Source organism: Rhinoraja longicauda, chromosome 1 (genome assembly GCF_053455715.1).
Source record: "Rhinoraja longicauda isolate Sanriku21f chromosome 1, sRhiLon1.1, whole genome shotgun sequence".
NCBI lineage: Eukaryota > Metazoa > Chordata > Chondrichthyes > Rajiformes > Arhynchobatidae > Rhinoraja > Rhinoraja longicauda.
This window is the reverse complement of record NC_135953.1, coordinates 60,909,061-60,927,158: the sequence shown is the minus strand read 5'-3', so window position 1 is coordinate 60,927,158 and position 18,098 is coordinate 60,909,061.

The following is an 18,098-nucleotide window of genomic DNA, read 5'->3' as shown; positions in this document are numbered from 1 at the left end:
AACCACCTTTGTGTCATCTGCATATTTGGTAATGTTACTTTTAATTCCTTCATCTAAATCATTACTGTATATTGTAAATAGCTGCGGTCCCAGCACCGAGCCTTGCGGCACCCCACTGGTCACTGCCTGTCATTCTGAAAGGGACCCATTAATCCCTACTCTTTGATTCCTGTCTGCCAACCAATTTTCTATTCATGTGCTCTAATTTTGCCCCTAATCTGTGTGGGACCAGATCAAAGGCTTTCTGAAAGTCCAGGTATACTACATCCACTGGCTCATCCTTGTTCATTTTACTTATTACATCCTCAAATAATTCCAGAAGATTTGTCAAGCATGATTTCCCTTTCATAAATCCATGCTGACTTGGACCGATCCTGTTATTGCTATCCAAATGCGCTGCTATTGCATCTTTGATAATTGACTACAGCATCTTCCCCACCACCGATGTCAAGCTAATTCCCTACTTTCTTCCTGCTTTCTTCCTCCCTCCTTTCGTGAAAAGTGAGATAACATTAGCTATTCTCCAATCGACAGGAACTGATCCAGAATCTATAGAACATTGGAAAATGATCACCAATGCGTCCACAATTTCTAGAGCAACCTCCTTGAGTACCCTGGGATGCAGAGCATCAGGTCCTGGGGATTTATTAGCCTTCAGTCCCATCAGTCTACCCAACACCAATTCCTGACTAATGTGAATTTCCTTCAGTTCCTCTGTCACCCTGTGGCCTTGAAGATTGTACCAGGTCTTCCTATACAATCTTGTTTCTCCAGACTTAAAAATGCTTCAGGAATATGGAAGTGTTTTTATACTTTGTTTCAATCAGAATCATAAATTAAATAGATTTAAATGATTTATTTAAAACAAAACTAAATCTAAAGCGATATTCAATTTTCATTAAGATCTTTTACATTCGGGACATTTACATTAGGGAACAACACTAATCTTAACCAATTCAGCTGTAACTAATCGGAATTGATATTGAACAAGAAAGGAATTAAGCACATCAAATTTCAGGCAAATTATGTTCATCAAGACAGGATGAATAATATGAAACATTGTTTTAGACATCTACTTGAGCACCATTTCAATAGATCTGATTGTTAAATTTGATTTTATTTAAACCCAATTTTAATCCCAAAGCAGCAAGGTGAACTAATTGTGATATGTTAGCACTTAGAAAAATAAATGTCAAGTTTCTCATGTATTTTGTGAACAAATTAAAAGAAATAATAATTTGTACATCTTTATGGAATAATAATTAAAAATATTTAAACCTACATAGATAACTTACATGCATCAATCATAAAATAGATTAGTTGCCTTTTCCTGGTTATTTACACATTTTACAGAATCTATACAATAAAGGATGCAAACATAACTTTTGGGAAATGGTCTGACTCTTAATTTTTATTTGACACCTTAATTACCTGTCAATTCTACTTATATCTGAAACAAACGGTATGCTGTCGAAATAGCATGGTTTACAAGCTAGAGCGCAGCTTATATTGTTACTACAAAAGTTTAAAACCAAAGTTACTAATCATTTGTACTTAATGCTTGGCAGTGCACCATTCCAGAATGAAGGGTCAAGTACTGCTGATTACAAATCAATTAGAGGTGCTAGCACTTCTCAGCAACCCGTACACTCTTCTCTGGGATTGTTCTGTAACAATACACTGGAGTAGGCTGTAGTGGGTATTTTCTAATCTTAAATATCATATCATATCATATCATATATATACAGCCGGAAACAGGCAGTCCAGCTTTCTTCCAATATTAGCACTTATCATCAAAATACTTTATCCTTTCAATAAATAAAGTTGTAAATCTTATGTTGTACAAATCTTAATGCCGTCAGAGTTTGCTGATTTCAAAACATGACAGATTACTGTGACTGCTTTTGAAGGCTCCGATAAACTGGCAGTTCTATCCTGGGAGAGCTGCTGCTGACTGAACGTGTTCTGTTGTAGAGAGTAAGCAGTTGACAGAATAATATGGGGCGATTGATCATCGTGAAGCAATGTAGGTGCCTATATTAAAAGAAAACACGGATCATCTACCACATGGGCCAATAGATTTAAAGAAATGCAATTTTAATGTCTTGAGAGCACACACATTTTCATCTATTAACCTGCTTAAACTGAAAATTGTTCATAATTGATTGACATTTTAAATATAATCGTGTACAGATATTTAGTTCAGTAAAATTAGTCAACAAATTTCTTTATATTTGAAATGTTTTAAATGACAAGCATGCTTTCTAGAAAGAGGAAATTGAAGAATAATTTCACCATACCAAAACATCCACAAAATGTGATATTTCAGTGTACCAGCCAAGAGTGGCCTCCAGAGTCCAGCAATAGAACAATGGGCCATTATGGGCTCCACCCTTCCTGAGGTGATCTGTTGCTGCCCCTGATTTGTTCTGGCCTTTGTTAATTTGTTATTCTCTCTCTTCCCCAGCCTCCTACCCCACACTCTACTTTCAGTCTGAAGAAGGGTTCTGACCTAAAACATCACCTGTTTTTCTCTAGAACGGTGACACAGCGGCAGAATTGCTGCCTTCCAGTGCCAGAGACCAGGGTTCGATCCTAACTGCGGGTGCAGTCCGTATGGAGTTTATAGGTACTCCCCTGTGTGGGTTTTATCTGGGAGCTCTGGTTTCCTCCCACACTCCAAAGATGGACATGTATGTTGGTTAATTGGCTTGGTAAAATCGTAAATTGTCCCCAGTGTGTAAGATAGTGTTAATGTGTGGGGATCACTGGTCGGCGTGGATTCATTGGGCAAAACGGCCTGTTTCCGTGCTGTATCTTTAAACTAAACTAAACAGAGATGTTGTCTGACCCGCTGAGTTATTCCAGCATTTTGTGTCTATCTTCAGGAAAATATGTCAAATTGGCCGGCATCTGTTCTCCAGCTTGCTCCTGAATTGGCACAAATGTGTGAAACTCTGATCTACACAGTGCAGTTCTCTACTACATCCAAGCCTACAGTGATCTTCGATCTTTTAGATGGACTTGATCCCAATTTGAGTAAACTGGAGAATTTGCCATCAGCATGGATCTTGAGAATAAGCTGCATGTCTATTTTAACCTCACCATCTCCTGTTAACCTCAACAATTAAAAATCTTGTGGCAAATCAGTATACATCTATCAGTAGATCAATAGGAAAATTCTTGCCTTTAAACTTGTGGTTCAAAAAGTAACGAAAAAAGTTTATTTTCAAACAAAGTGAAATATCAGCAGAAAAGCTTTGTTCTACTATTATTGTGTCAATTTTTAGATATTTGCTAATATTCTTTGTACTGAAGACCTAAAGTAAGTAATCCAATATATTGGTAACTGAAATATTATTTCAAAATTATACTTGAATCTGTTTTGTGTTTATCTATTGACAGAAGGGTTAATCTTAAAACAAAATAGTCTCAAATTCACATACCTGCATCCACTGCTGAGAGTGAGTGATTGTCGGACACTGTACTGGCCCAGGGCTAACTGCTTCTGGTGTTGCTCCTGCCGGGCCCTTGTTAATGTCTGAGGTTGTTGTTGAGTTGCAAAGGTGGGGTAAGCTGTCATTACCTGACCCATTATCATAGTTGTTGGAACCATAACAGCATTGCATCCCATTGCAACATTTACCAGCTTTGTCACAAGCTTTTGGCCTTGAGAGAATCTAGTAAGAGAAAAAAAATTGCATTAAATAATTACTGTTTTCTTAAAACTTAAATGGACGTCTTTTGGAGAAATCATTTTCACCCTCTTCACGTGGAGGTACATTTTCAGAGACATTTACAGCACACAAGGAGGCCCTTCTGTCCACACAGGCTATTCTGGGTGAAAGAGAACAATTTGGAACTACTGGCACTTCCCTGCAGGTTTTTATCCAAGTTCCTAATTTATGCAATAGAAGAGGCAGAAACCCCCAACCTTTAGATCTAGACCACCACCATCACTCTTCAGGCAAATACTTCAGTCCCTAACTGTTCTGCTCATTAACACAAATCCATGTCCCTTAAATTGGTGACCTATTTTCATGAGCAGAGTAATCTTGTCTATTTACACTGTCTGACCTTACAGTAATTTAGTGCACCTTGATTACATCTTCCTTTAGCTGCCTCGGTTCCATTCTAGCCAATCTTTATTCAAAACCAAAACTTCACTAGTCTTGGTAATGTGCAAATAAATTCTCTATATCCTATATTGTACTGTCATATCCTTTAATTCATTTCATACCTAGCAAAACATGCAGAGGACAACTTACTAATACTGTTCTGAGGAGCAGAAGAATCTGCATGAATTATTTTAATATTTGTGCTCACTGAACACCAGCTAACACATTGACTTGACAAAGCAAAGTCTTGATCTCATGGCAGAGAAGCCCTAGCTGATTGGAAACCAGGCTCTGTTGCAACAGTTTCATGGAGTCAGACACATATATACTCTTTGGTCACATTCTTGAACTTGTTCACACCATATTCCTCAGCATCCCCTTTCTCAAATCTCTAAACTAAACTAAACTAATCTCTGCCCTGATCATTTCTCTTCTTTACCACATCCTTCTCCCTGAATTATGTACCGACATTATATCAACAGGTTCTATGACTTCAAACTATCACATTCCTTAGCAAATATTTTAAATATTGCATAATTTTGTACACACTTTCCATAAGTATAACATGTAATTTCTTAAATGACTAGATTTTTTTAACAGGAGAAAAAAATGTAATAATCTGCCTACATTATTGTTCCATTAAGAGCTGCAGATAAATATAAAATAAGATAGAATGGTATTCAAAATTTGATATTTTATAACATATCCACTCACTATGAAAATAACCTATTAGTGACAGGAAAATACTGTACAGCATACAGGGCCGCAAAGTGGTGCAGCTGATAAAGCTGCTGCCTTGCAGCACAAGAGATCCGGATTTGATCCTGACCTTGGTGCTGTGGAGTTTGCACATTCTCCCTGTGACCGCGTGGGTTTCCAATGGGTGCTTCACACATTTCCTCCCACATCCCAAAGATGTGCGGGTTAGTAAATGAATTGGCCTCTGTAAATTTCTCCCAACTTTGTAGGGAGTGGATGAGAATGTGGAAAAACTTACAACTAGTGCTAAAGGATAATCAATGGTCAGTGTGGGAAGAATGGCCCAACTGTCTGTTTCCATGCAGTGTCTACATTATAATATCTAGAAAAAATCCTGAAGTTAATATTTTACAAACTAGCAAAACATTGTTCAGAGCAATCCCTATCCAGAGAGTGGGTTGAAGAAATTTTATGCAGAAGGTATCACAAATGTGATTATGCTTACCGCATCAGCCTGTCCTGAGTTAAAGGAGCAACTGCAGAGCTTTGTGTGGAATTTTGGGATGTGGTAGAAGAAAGCTGCCCTGTATCTGCTGATGCAGGCTGGGAATTCATCACAGTGTTAGAGAGGGAGGCTGTAAGGGCACCTTGACCAGAAACTGAGATCTGCTGGCTGAAGTTAGCTTGCAAATTTGGTTGAACCTGTAGAGGTTTAAAAAGTAAAATGGTCTTAATGAACAAACATGTAAACTTAGCATTCACCAAAAAAAAATTGCCATTCAACTATTTCACACAACAAATCATTACGATACTCCTACTTTGTTTATAGCTCCTTTAATAGAATTTTTCTGTTTTACTGGATAGTGAGTGGAAAGACACTAGAATTTGTCAGGTGAAAGTCAGTGAAATTCTATGCTTTCAAAAGCCTTTACGGCTGAGGAGAGAGAAGCAACAAGGAAAAGATGAATTGGGAGGCAGTTCCAGAAGATGGCCAAGAGAAGTGACAGGCTGAGGAGCAGTGGAGACGGGAAAATGCAAAAAGCCAGTAGCCGAGCCCCAAAGTAAAACGGGCAGTTCTGATTGTCAGATTTCATCGCATAATTTCTCACCTAAACCACCCTCTCACTGCCATCTCGGTTGAACCACTATCTTCCAAAATGCTGGAATAACTCAGTGGGTCAGACAGCATCGCTATATAAAAGGAATATGTGACTTTTGGGTCGAGACCCATCTTCCTAAAGTGTTTGGAAAATATTGGACAGTGCATAATAGGATCAACTTTTAAGGTTCACGTTATTTGATGTTGCTAAAGAGCAAGATATGATGAGAAACAGGAGTTCAACCATGGCCTAGGACAGTGTTTCCCAAAGTGGGATACACGTGCCCCCAGTGGTACGCGAAAGGTCTTCAGGGGGTACGCGGTATAATTTCAGCTATGTACTACTGAAACATAGGTTGATTATTAGAAAAAAATACTGTGGTTACGAATTTTATACATACATATTTGCAAATAAATTATATATTTGGTATGAATTCTCCTACTCGAGTTGTGATAGCTGCTGCATTTGGGTAGTTTGCACACTCCCGCGCGACAACTTGTAAAACTTTTCTAGCCCTTAAATTCTCAATTATGAATCATTGGTTAAAAACTGGGTGTATAAAACGCACAAAAGAGAGCAATAGGGAAGTTGGAAGTAGCCGCAGACAATGAGAAAACGTCGATATATCTGGTCCATATGAATTTAATGAAATTGAGAAGGGTGTGTGTGCCACCTGACATCTCTAAAGGACCAACTAAGAAGATGGCGAAGAAACTTCCTAAGTACGATGCAAATTACTTGAAATATGGATTTTCATGGACGGGAGATGAAGATGAACCGGCTCCATCATTTGTCATGAAATTTTAACAAATGGGAGTATGAAGCCTTCCAACTTGAAGCACCATTTTCAATTGAAACATATTGAATACAAAGACAAACCTGTGGAATTTTTTGAGAAACTTAAAGATTTTTTTAAAACTCAGAAAATAATGTGGGGCCTGGCAGGAAGTGAGAAAAAAAAAGGCTTATGTTGTGTTTGAGAACGATTTAATATGAAAGGACTTGCATGATTGAACGCATGCGCAGAGAGACTCAAGATGGCGATAACATGACCAAGGCACGTTTAAATACTTGTGTGTTCTGAGTTTTATTCATAGTCCGATTACAGCACAAAGACATAACAATTTGGCGACGAGGATGGGATTCCTCTAACAGGAATAGATTGCGGTCACTTTGAAGTTTTCCCACGGCATGAAGTTAATGACGCGGTATATAATTGGAAAACATGGAACGCACGATCGCCGAGTGCCCCTCGATGCAACCTACCGTACAAGCAGTGCTGTAGCCGTGCAGCGCAGCGCAGCACATCGAGGCAGCTATAGTCAGCAGAACATCAATCGTGTTCGCTTGCCAGTATGAGCTAAGCCACCAAACGTAGGTGTCGTGCAGCCCAAGGCCCCAGTCCAGCCGCCGCCATTTTGTCACCAGCAACCGCCACCGACGACTGGTATCCGAGTATCCGAGAGCAGACCAGCGACGGTGATAATGTTTAAATAGGGTTGTTGTGAAACCGAGTATTAATAGTGTAACCATGGCTAATCCAATCGTTGCGAAAGGGCCCCAGTTAGAATCTGGTTATACTTTTGAGGAATGGACTGAAGTCTTAGAGGCTTGGTTCACTTCAAACGATATCGTCAGAAGAGAAGAAAAGAGCATGGTTCCTTACAGGTTTAGGAAGCAAGGGTTACCACACCCTACGAGCATTGCTGCAGCCAGCTAAGCCCACAAGTAAAACGTATCAGGAATGTAAGGATGATTTAATTGCTCATTTCCCGCCAAAACCAACAGAAATAGTGCAAAGGTATCGATTCTATACCTGCACACAAGCAAATGAAACAATCCCTCAGTTCCTAGCAAAGCTTCAACAGTTAAGTGATGTGTGTAATTTCAAGGAACTGGAGAATATGCTGAGAGACAGATTGTTAGTAGGGTGTGCAGATGTGAACATCCAGCGGAAACTGTTGGGTACACAAAAATTAACCTTTGAGAACACAGTCAATATGGCGACAGCGATGGAGGTTGCCAAACAAGATGTAGAGCAGATCCAGAGGATCGGAAGGCCTCAAGAGGATACTACCGTCAATCAGCTTCAAAGGAAGGCGTCTGAACAGCAGAAGACAAGGAGTTAACAAAGGACAACCAAAGACAAGGTGTCCCTACTCTACGAAATGCTGGAGATGTGGTAGCAGCCACGAGCCAGCGAGGTGCAAATTGCAAGATTGCAGGTGCTCGGGAATGGGCCACACTAAGAGTCAGTGTGAGGCTGTTAGAGCCGACCAGCAGAGGAGAGGACAGTCTCAGAAAAAAGCAAACCACTTGGAGGAGGCAGCTTCGAATTCATCATCAGAGGAAACCATGAGCCACTTGGACGATTAATCAATCAACAAGTTGTCGTACTCTGAACCGTATACAGCCAATTTGATAGCGAACGGCAAGGAGGTACAACTAGAAGTTGACACGGGAAGTCCATAGACTATCGTACCAGAAGAAGTCTTCAGCAAACTCGGTAAAGACCCTAGGCTAGATCCCAGTAGCATCAAGCTGAAATCCTACACTGGCGAGAAGGTTGACATCTACGGACAAGCAGCGGTACAGGTACAGCTCGAACCTCACTGTGAGCCAGAAACGCTGACCCTTGTGGTAGTAAAGAAAGGTGCAAGCCTAATGGGAAGAGACTGGTTAAGGAAGCACCCTGGATTGTTGTCAAATCTAGCCAGCCAGAACACGCCAGAGTCAAGATTAAGTCCACCGAGTAGTATGCACAGTTTGCAAGATGCCATGGACACAGTACTCAACAGACACGCCAAACTGTTTGATAACAGCAGCCATGGATTACTGAAGGGATACCAAGCCAAGGTATATCCACAAGATGAAAACAGTGGAGCACAGTTTTACAAGGCAGCTCCTGTTTCATATGCTGCTAGAAAGCAGATTGATGCCGCATTGGATGACTTGCTGCAGGATGGCATTATCAAGCCTGTGCAGACAGCAGATTTTGCATGGCCGATCATAGCTGTTCTGAAACCAGATGGGAGAATGAGAGTCTGCGGCAACTACAAGCTCACAGCAAATAAGGTGCTGAAAGTTGAACATTATCCCCTTCCAACTTTGGAGGATCTACTGCAGGAACTAGAAGGAGGAGAAAGGTTCTCTGAACTAGACCTCTCCCATGCCTATAAATCAGATAGAGTTAAACCCTGAAGCTCGAAAGTTCACCACAATTAACACACATAAAGGTCTCTTCGAGTATACCAGACTGTCCTTTGGGATATCCAGCGCACCAGCCATGTTCCAGAGAACAATGGAGAGTCTGCTAGCCGATATTCCCATGTGCAAGCCATACCTTGATGATATCATCATCAGCGGAAAGACTGACGAAGAGCACCTCAGGAACCTGGAAGCGGTCCTGTCAAGACTAGAGACCAATGGGTTACATCTGAAGAAGGAGAAGTGTGCACTGATGCAATGGTCAGTCGACTATCTCGGACATCGACTGAACAAGAATGGTCTTCGTCCTCTTCAAGACAAAGTTGATGCGGTGCGGGAAGCAAAGCAGCTGTGAACCAAAGCCAACTCCAGGCATACCTTGGCTTACTGGGGTATTACAGGAAGTTTATACCCAACCTGTCACAGGAGATTGCACCATTGATTCAGGTGCTGAAGGCAGAGTACAGATCAGCAGATTCAAAGAGTGGGAGGAGAAGCAGCAAGCCTGATCCCAAGTTCAAATGGGGAAAGGAACAAGAGCAGGCATTCCAGAGATCCAAGCGTCTTCTTCAGAGTGACAGTGTGCTGACGCATTACGATTCAGCTAAACCCATCCTGCTCCAAACGGATGCAAGCCCCTATGGCTTAGGTGCTGTGATAAGCCATGTTCAATCAGATGGACAAGAACGCCCGATAGCTTTTGCTTCACGCACTCTCAAGCCCAGCGAAATGAACTACGCACAATATGAAAAGGAGGGTTTATCGATAATCTTCGGAGTGAAGTTCCACAAGCAGTTACATGGAAGGTCTTTCACCATTATGACTGATCACAAGCCTCTGAAAGGACTCTTTGGAGACCACAAGCCTGCCACAAGCCTGCCAGCCCGATGGCCTCTGCTCACGTAGCAAGATGGTATATGATCCTGTCTGCCTACAGTTACAAGATAGTCCATCGAGAAGGCAAGAAACACCAGAATGCAGATGCGTTGTCGCGCATGCCGATCCACGAAGAGGACTCTTCATGGAATCATCCGGAGCTCGCCGAGCTTGATGAAGCACCAGAGACACGCATCAACATGCTCACCGATCTGGACACACGCCCTGTTAATGCACAGGAAGTGAAGAGAGCCACCAAGAAGGACAGAGTTCTCTCCAAGGTGAAGAACCACATCATGGAAGGGTGGCCAAGTGCAAGGAATCTTCCAGAAGAAGTAAAGCCCTTTGCCAGCAAGAAAGATGAGCTGTCAGTTGAGGATGACATAATCCTGTGGGGGCCACGAGTGGTCATCCCAGATAATCTGGAGATGAGGACTAGAATCCTTGAAGAACTTCATAGCACGCACCCTGGCATTGTGAAAATGAAGGCATTGGCAAGATCATACGTCTGGTGGCCAGGAATAAACAACGAGTTGGAACAACAAGTGAGAAGTTGTCCAAGCTGTCAGCAGAGTCAGAATAGTCCTGTTGCAGCCCCAATCCATCCATGGGAGTTCCCTGAGAGACCGTGGAGTAGAATTCACTGTGACTATGCCAGCATCGATAATGAGAATGTGCTGATTGTGCTGATTGTGGTCGATGCTCACAGCAAATGGATTGAAGCCATGCGGGTGAAACACGCAACAGCAGCCCTGAGGTGGTTGTTAGCAACTCATGGGTTACCAGAAACGGTGGTCACAGACAACAGTACGCAGTTAGTGTCTGAAGAATTTGCCAAGTTCCTCAGCAGCAACAACATCTGCCACATTCAAACATCACCCAAGCACCCGTCCAGCAACGGACTAGCAGAAAGAGGTGTACAGACAGTGAAAGCAGGTGTGAAGAAAGGAAAAGGAACAGACCTGGAACTAAAGATCCAGAAGTTATTGCTGACGTACCGAGTCACACCTCAAGGAACGACTGGAAAGTCACCCAGTGAACTGATGTTCAGAAGAAAGATCCGCACTAAACTTGACAGTCTGCGACCCGATCTCAGCAAAACTGTTCGAAGGAAGCAAGCCTCAATGAAACAGGCAGCAGGTCGAGGAAGCAAGAAGCGAGTCTTCACAGAGAGTGAGGAAATCCCGCCTCCCCAAAGAGGGAAAGAAATAGACCATGCAACTTCAACTCCCATTTCAACCCGTTTGATTGCTGACTCCCTACTGTACAACTAACAATGGCATGTTTCCTTTATCATCGTTACTTTGTTACATACATTTCATCCATTGTTCTCTATCTCTCTGCATCATCGGCTTTCAGTCTGAAGAAGGGTCTCGACCCGTAACGTCACCCATTCCTTCTCTCCAGGCATAGGCATAGAACGCTGGAGTAACTCAGCGGGACAGGCAGCATCTCTGGAGAGAATGAATGGACGACGATTCGGCTCCAGGCCCTTCTTCAGACACCCTTCACATTTCGTCTGCACCCATTCCTTCTCTCCAGAGATGCTGCCTGTCCCGCTGAGTTACTCCAGCTTTTTGTGCCTATCTTCGGTTGAATACCAGCATCTGCAGTTCCTTCCTACACATTTCGCCTTCTCTCCTGAGATGCTGCCTGTCCTGCTGTTATTCCGGCGTTTTGTGTTTCTCTTAGTCTCCAAAATAAAACCAAATATCATTGGAAACCTAGCTGGTCAGAGAGCACGAGAGAGTTAATATTTCATGTCAGTGTCATCTAGGTTCCACCCAATCACAGAATTATTTTTATTTTTATTTTCTGCCCTTTCTAACTTTCTCTGCACCATATAACTCGTTTCTAACTTTCCCTAATTTGATGAATGGCCGTGGAAACATCAATTCTGCTTTTCTCTCCACGAATGCTTCCCGTGTTTTCTTTTTTTAATTTCTGATTATATGTATGGTTGAAGACACGTTATTTTGAGCTTTTAAAGCTGCTCATTTTTATTGAAACCTGACATAGCTGTAAATGTAAAAATCATCCACCTCTGCTACTTATGGTGCTATTTATGGAAGGGAAATGTTTAGTACGTTTCTTGCATCACAAGGAAAATGCCATTGCACTTTGCATAAATAGAATGCCACAGCAGTGTAGCCTTAACTCCAACAATCTGGTTTAATCGTCATCTTGGGCACTCTCACATGGAAATTGCATGTTCTCCCTATGATTACATAAGTTTGTACCAGGTATAGGAAAGAACTGCAGATGCTGGTTTACACCGAAGAGAGACACAAAATGCTGGAGTAACTCAGCAGGACAGGGTGACATTTCGGGTCTCGACCCGAAACGTTATCCATTCCTTCTCTCCAGAGATGCTGCCTGTCCCGCTGAATTACTCCAGCATTTTTGTGTCTATCTTCAGTTTGTATCAGGTGGTCTAATTTCCTCCTACGTCACAAAAATGTGCTGTTTGGTGGGTTAATTGGCCTCCAAATTAGCCCCAGTGGGCCTGGTAGTTGATGGGACCATGGGGAGAATAAAGTGGGACTAGTGTAGTATTGTGGGATGTGTATTTGATTTTTGGTGTTATCTCAGTGGGCCGATTTCCATACTGTCTGGCACTATTAAAATGTTTTCTGGGAAACACTATAGAGCCCTTGCATGGCAGGCAAGGTCACGACCCCTGACCTGTACTGTTGACACACAACGCCTTCTGGGGGGCAAGCGGTGTACTGGATGAAAGCACTTACTATGGCTGCCAGCACAGAACGTCTTCGGTCCCAGCAGCCGTTGAATTGTCGCAGTTTTTTGCCAGAATTCTGCTAGAACTCTACCAGAGATTCTGAAGCCAAAATCGCCAGTAAAGTTGCAACACCTCAGTCACAACCAAAAGTCTTTATGAATGGCACCACATAAATACAGTGCTTAATCAGTGGTGTAAGCGAGGAGGAGCTCTAATGAACTCTGAAGGTTCGCTGTACAGTAAGTGTTCAGCGTTTCGGATGCCTGACCCGCTGAGTTACTCCAGCTTTTTGTGTCTCATCCTCGGTTGAAGCCAGCGCCTGCAGTTCCTCCCTACACAAGCGTTCAGCGTTGTCAGTGTGGCACTGCTGGACTGATACAAAGCTGGCTTGTAACGCGCAGTCATCTCATTCATCCTTCTCTGCAATCAATTCCCGGGCACAACCTGTTGCAAGTTCGGTGCATTATCCTCCTCTCACGTCGGAGAACTTCTTCAAAGTAGACTTACCTTGAGGAAACTTTGCAGAATGTGTAGGAAAGAAGTGCAGATGCTGGTTTAAATCGAAGGTAGACAAAATGCTGGAGTACAGAGTAACTCAGTGTTGCGTGTGTGGCGAGTGTATGCTGGAAGCTTGCTTGTCCCCCAGAACGCTTGAACTACTCCGTGCAGCTCTCCCTTTGACCTGAGGACCTTACGTGCAAGGGCTCTCTAATCAGCTTGTGGAGTTGCGGTATTATTTTGTGTTAAAGTCTTTTGGGGGGTTTGACTGATCTCAGAATTACCGCTGTGAAGTTTAAACCAGTTTATGAGAAAATCATAAAGGTTCAGAATGTAACCAAGGTGTTAGAAGTAACAGAAGAATTAGCTACGCTGCTTTGCGTTTATAAGGAGAAACCAATAGAGAAACCACTAAACCATTGCCTGTCCAGCTGAGTTACTCCAGCACTTTGTGTCTATGCCCACTAGAGGGAGCGTTGAGTCAATGGAAAGATAATCTGTTTGGGCAATGTAATTGCTAAATTTATGATTCAGCAAGAAGTAATGACAGAAAGCTCATTGAAGAATATCATGCGAATCACACGTAAGTATTCAAGCCTGAACAGCAACAAAGGGGTACAAAGCCAAATAAATCGTTGTGGTTTGTTCGGACAGGTAGGGATGGTGGGAGGAGGTGAGAATGCAAAGAGTGAGGGTTTTAATTACATAGTTTGCCCATCCATAATTATCCTTGAGAAGATGAAGGTAAATGGCCACTGGTCCAATCAGAAACTTCCACAGTGTCACTAGATAGGAGGTTACCAAATGTCCACTCACTACAATAAAGGATTAGTATTAAAGGACAGCAAGTGCTGGAGTAACTCAGCGGGTCAGGCCACATCTCTGGAGAACATGGATAGATGACGTTTTGGGGTCGGGACTCTTCCAGTCTGCAGAAGGGTCCCGACCTAAAATATCACCTATCCATGTTTTCCAGGGATGCTGAGTTACTCCAACACTCTAAGTCGTTATGCATAAACTAGCATCTGCAGTTCTACAAAGGAATAGCATTCTAGTTTCCAAATTGGGGGCACGTGTGATTTGGATGCATCTTTGCAGTTGGTGCTGTTACTCTATAACAACAGCATTTGTTCGAGGTGGTAGATCTCAAGGATTTGGGTGGGGTTGGAAACAAACCCGATCTGGCATTTTTGTAGGCGCCAAAAGATAATGAAAACATCCAGTGTGAAACGTCAATTGGTTGACTCGTGCTGCTTAGAGAAATAAATCTGCTCACACCCAGTTTTCTGGCCTACTTCTAATTCCTTTCCCACAGGGTGTGTTTGATTTTAAATGTTCTCACCAAACAGCCAGAGATGACTAATAGTTACTGCTCATCTAGCATTTTCATTTGGATGCCTTTCTACAAACAAAGTAAAATTAAAGTTTAGACACAAAGCACTGCAGATGCTGGTTTACAAGAAAAGCCACAAAAGTGCTGTGGTACCTCAGCGGGTCAGGCAACATCCCTAAAGAATATGGATAGACAACATTTCAGGTTGGGAAGCAGGGTCCCGACCCAAAACGTTGCCTGTCCATGTTCTCCAGAGGTGCTGCCTGACCCGTTGAGTTACTCCAGCACTTTATGTCTGTTAAATGAAATGTTTCACTTGCGAGTGAACAACTATAATAATAATAATAATAAGCATTTATTTTATATAGCGCCTTATCGGGTGCTCAAAGCGCTTTACAAAAACAATCAACATAAAAACAAACAGACAAACTATCCTAACGGAAAAGCGGCGAATAAACAACGCCAGCGTCCTCTCACGTCAGGGTCCGGCAGTAGACAACAAAAAGCACAGGACACACAGATACAATTTTTACACAAACAGTCATCACAGCGATTGCTCTAGGCACACCCTCACTGTAATGGAAGGCAAAGTCTTATCTCCTCCTCATTCTTCTCCCGTGGTGCCACGAGGTGATCGAGGCTCCCAACTTTTTGAAGCCCCCACCGGGCGATGGAAAGTCCCAGGGCCGAGCCGAGCAGGCCGATGAAAGTCCTGAGCCCCCACTGGGCGATAGAAAGTCCCAGGGCCGAGCCGAGCAGGCCGATGAAAGTCCTGAGCCCCCACTGGGCGATAGAAAGTCCCAGGGCCGAGCCGAGCAGGCCGATGAAAGTCCTGAGCCCCCACCGGGCGATGGAAAGTGCTGCAGCCGAGCCACGCAGGGCGATGAGGGGCCTGCGAGCGGGTCGATCGTACCTCGCGCTTCGGGGCGGTCGAAGCTGCTACGGCTGGAGCTCCCAAAAACCGGTCGCCAGCCAGGGACCTGCGAACTCCCGATGTTGTGGTCTGCAGGGCCCACGGCCGAAGCCTCCGAGATGGTAAGTCCAGGCCCTGCGACCGGAGTCTTCAAGGTCGATCCCAGCTGGAGGCCGCCGACTCCACGATGTTAGGCCGTAGCGCGAACGGAGATACGACACGGTAAAGGTCGCATCTCCGTTGAGGAAGAGATTAGAAAAAAGGTTTCCCCCAACCCCCCCACCACCCCCCACATACACAGAGTTAAAAATAGAACAAAACGTACATTAAACGATGACAATAGACAAAAAACAAAAAAAAGACAGAGAGACTGCCGGTGAGCCGCAGCTGCAGAACACAGCCACGCCCCTTTTGCACTGTGCACTGTGAGGGAGAACTTCATGGGAGATTCAAACAGGAGTCTAGGTGAGACTGTTCATAGTGGTACATCAAATAAAGGCAGGCACTAGCAAAACAGACGATTGGGAATGGCCGTGTTGGGAGAAGCTGTGCATTGAGGTGCAAGTGCTTTGTTTATGGGTAAGTGCTGAGGCTTTGGCTCATGAAGTTTCAGCAAGGAGACTGAGCAGAAGGTGACAGTAAGATGAGGTGCAATCCCTTTTTGTTTCTTGATCTTAGTGCAGTATGGATGGCAGTTAGCGCACAGGTATTTCCCTCTTACAGTTGTGGGAAATAAGGGAAACATCCAGTGTCCCTGAGGGTTACACCTGTGGGAGGTGCATTCAGCTGTAGCTCCTGACTCACTGCATGAGGGAACTGGAGTTGAATCTTAACAACCTTAGGATCATCCTGGAGAATGAGAGCATCATAGATAGAAGTTATAGTGAGGTGGTTATTACCAAGATACACGCAGAAAATAGACTGGTGACCACCAGGAAAGGCAGAGAGTGCAGGAATTCTGTTTTGTCCATTTCCCTCAAGGTACCAGGGTCCAGGTTGTCTTGGAGTGGAGAGCATTCTCAAGGGGAAGGGTGAGCAGCCAGAAGGCATTGTGCGCATTAGCACAAATGACAGGTAGGATAGGGATTGAGGTCCTGAATATAGGGAGTTTGGACACAAAAGGGTAAAAAGCAGTACCTCAAAGGTACTGACTTTCGGATTATCCTGGTGCCATGTGTTGTGTTCAATAAATCACTGGATTCAGATGTGAGAGTGAGGGTAAGAACGGGAAGATAATATAGATGAATGTGTGGCTGAGAAGTTGGTGAAGAGGAAAGGGATTCAGATTTTGGACCATTGGGACTCCTCTGGGGCAGGGCGACCTGTTCAAGATGGGCAGATTACACCTGAAAGTATTGGGACCAACATAACAGTGGACAGGTTTGTAATTGCTATTCAGGAGGGTTTAAGCTAGATCATTATGGAAGGGGATCCAATGCAAAAGTGAGATGTATGGGAGGGTGGAAGTCTGAAGGCTCCGTTTCTACATATTTCAATGTAATTAGTGCACATCCAGCAATAGCTTCTGCTCCTCAATATTTATGTCAGATTTGCAAAGACTTCAACATTACTCCTTCCCCTTCCTAATCTACTTGCTTCCCGATGGTGACAAAATCTAGACACAGGATCATCTTTCAAACGTGCACTAAAGAAACAAGATTACTACTTTCCTTGACTGCTTCTCTACTGCCTAACTGATCTGCCCTCATCAACATCTTCTTGAGCCTGAATTCTTCCATATCAACTGCAAAAGATCAAGAGTATTAACTTTAATCCCTACCACCAATTTCTCTCTCTTGTCTTTAATCGAGTCCCCTCTTCCCAACCATTTAATCAGGTTAAACCTAATCAATCATAACACTGATTCCTTGCGCACTCTATATTAAGTATGTCCTTGCCCGTTTCCACCCCAAATTATTTTCCATCTTAAGTCTACTACTTTACTCTTTCCTCCCATGAATCTACTTATAATTTTTCATAATGACGTTCAGTTTAGAGATACAACATGGAAGGCAGTAGAGTTGCTGCCTTGCTGGAGGTGAGCGCCAGAGATCCGGGTTCGATCCTGACTATGGGTGCTGTCTGCACGGAGTTTGTACATTCTCCCTGTGACCTATGTGAGTTTTTTCCAGGAGCTCCAGTTTTCTCTCACACTCCAAAGACGTACAGATTGGCAGGTTAATGGGCTTCTTATAATGATAAATTATGGTGTGTGTAAGATAGTGTAAATGTGCGGGGATTGCTGGTCGATGCGGTGGCCGATGGGCCTGTTTAGCCCTAAACTAAACTAAACTAAACTGGCCCTTCGGTCCACCAAATCCATGCCAACCATCAATCACCAATTCACACCAATTCTATGTTATCCCACTTTCACGTGCAATCCCTACACATTAGGGGGAATTTTATAGAGGCCGATTAACATATAAACTCAAATGTCTTTGGGATGTGGGAGGAAACCTGAGCACTGGAGAAAATCCACATGGTCACAGGAAGAACGCACAAAACTCCACACAGACAGCACCCGAGGTCAGGGTCCTTGAGGTAGCAGCTCGACCAGCTGCAATACTGCGCTGCCTTACTACTGTACGAAAATCCTGCACTACTAATTAAAATT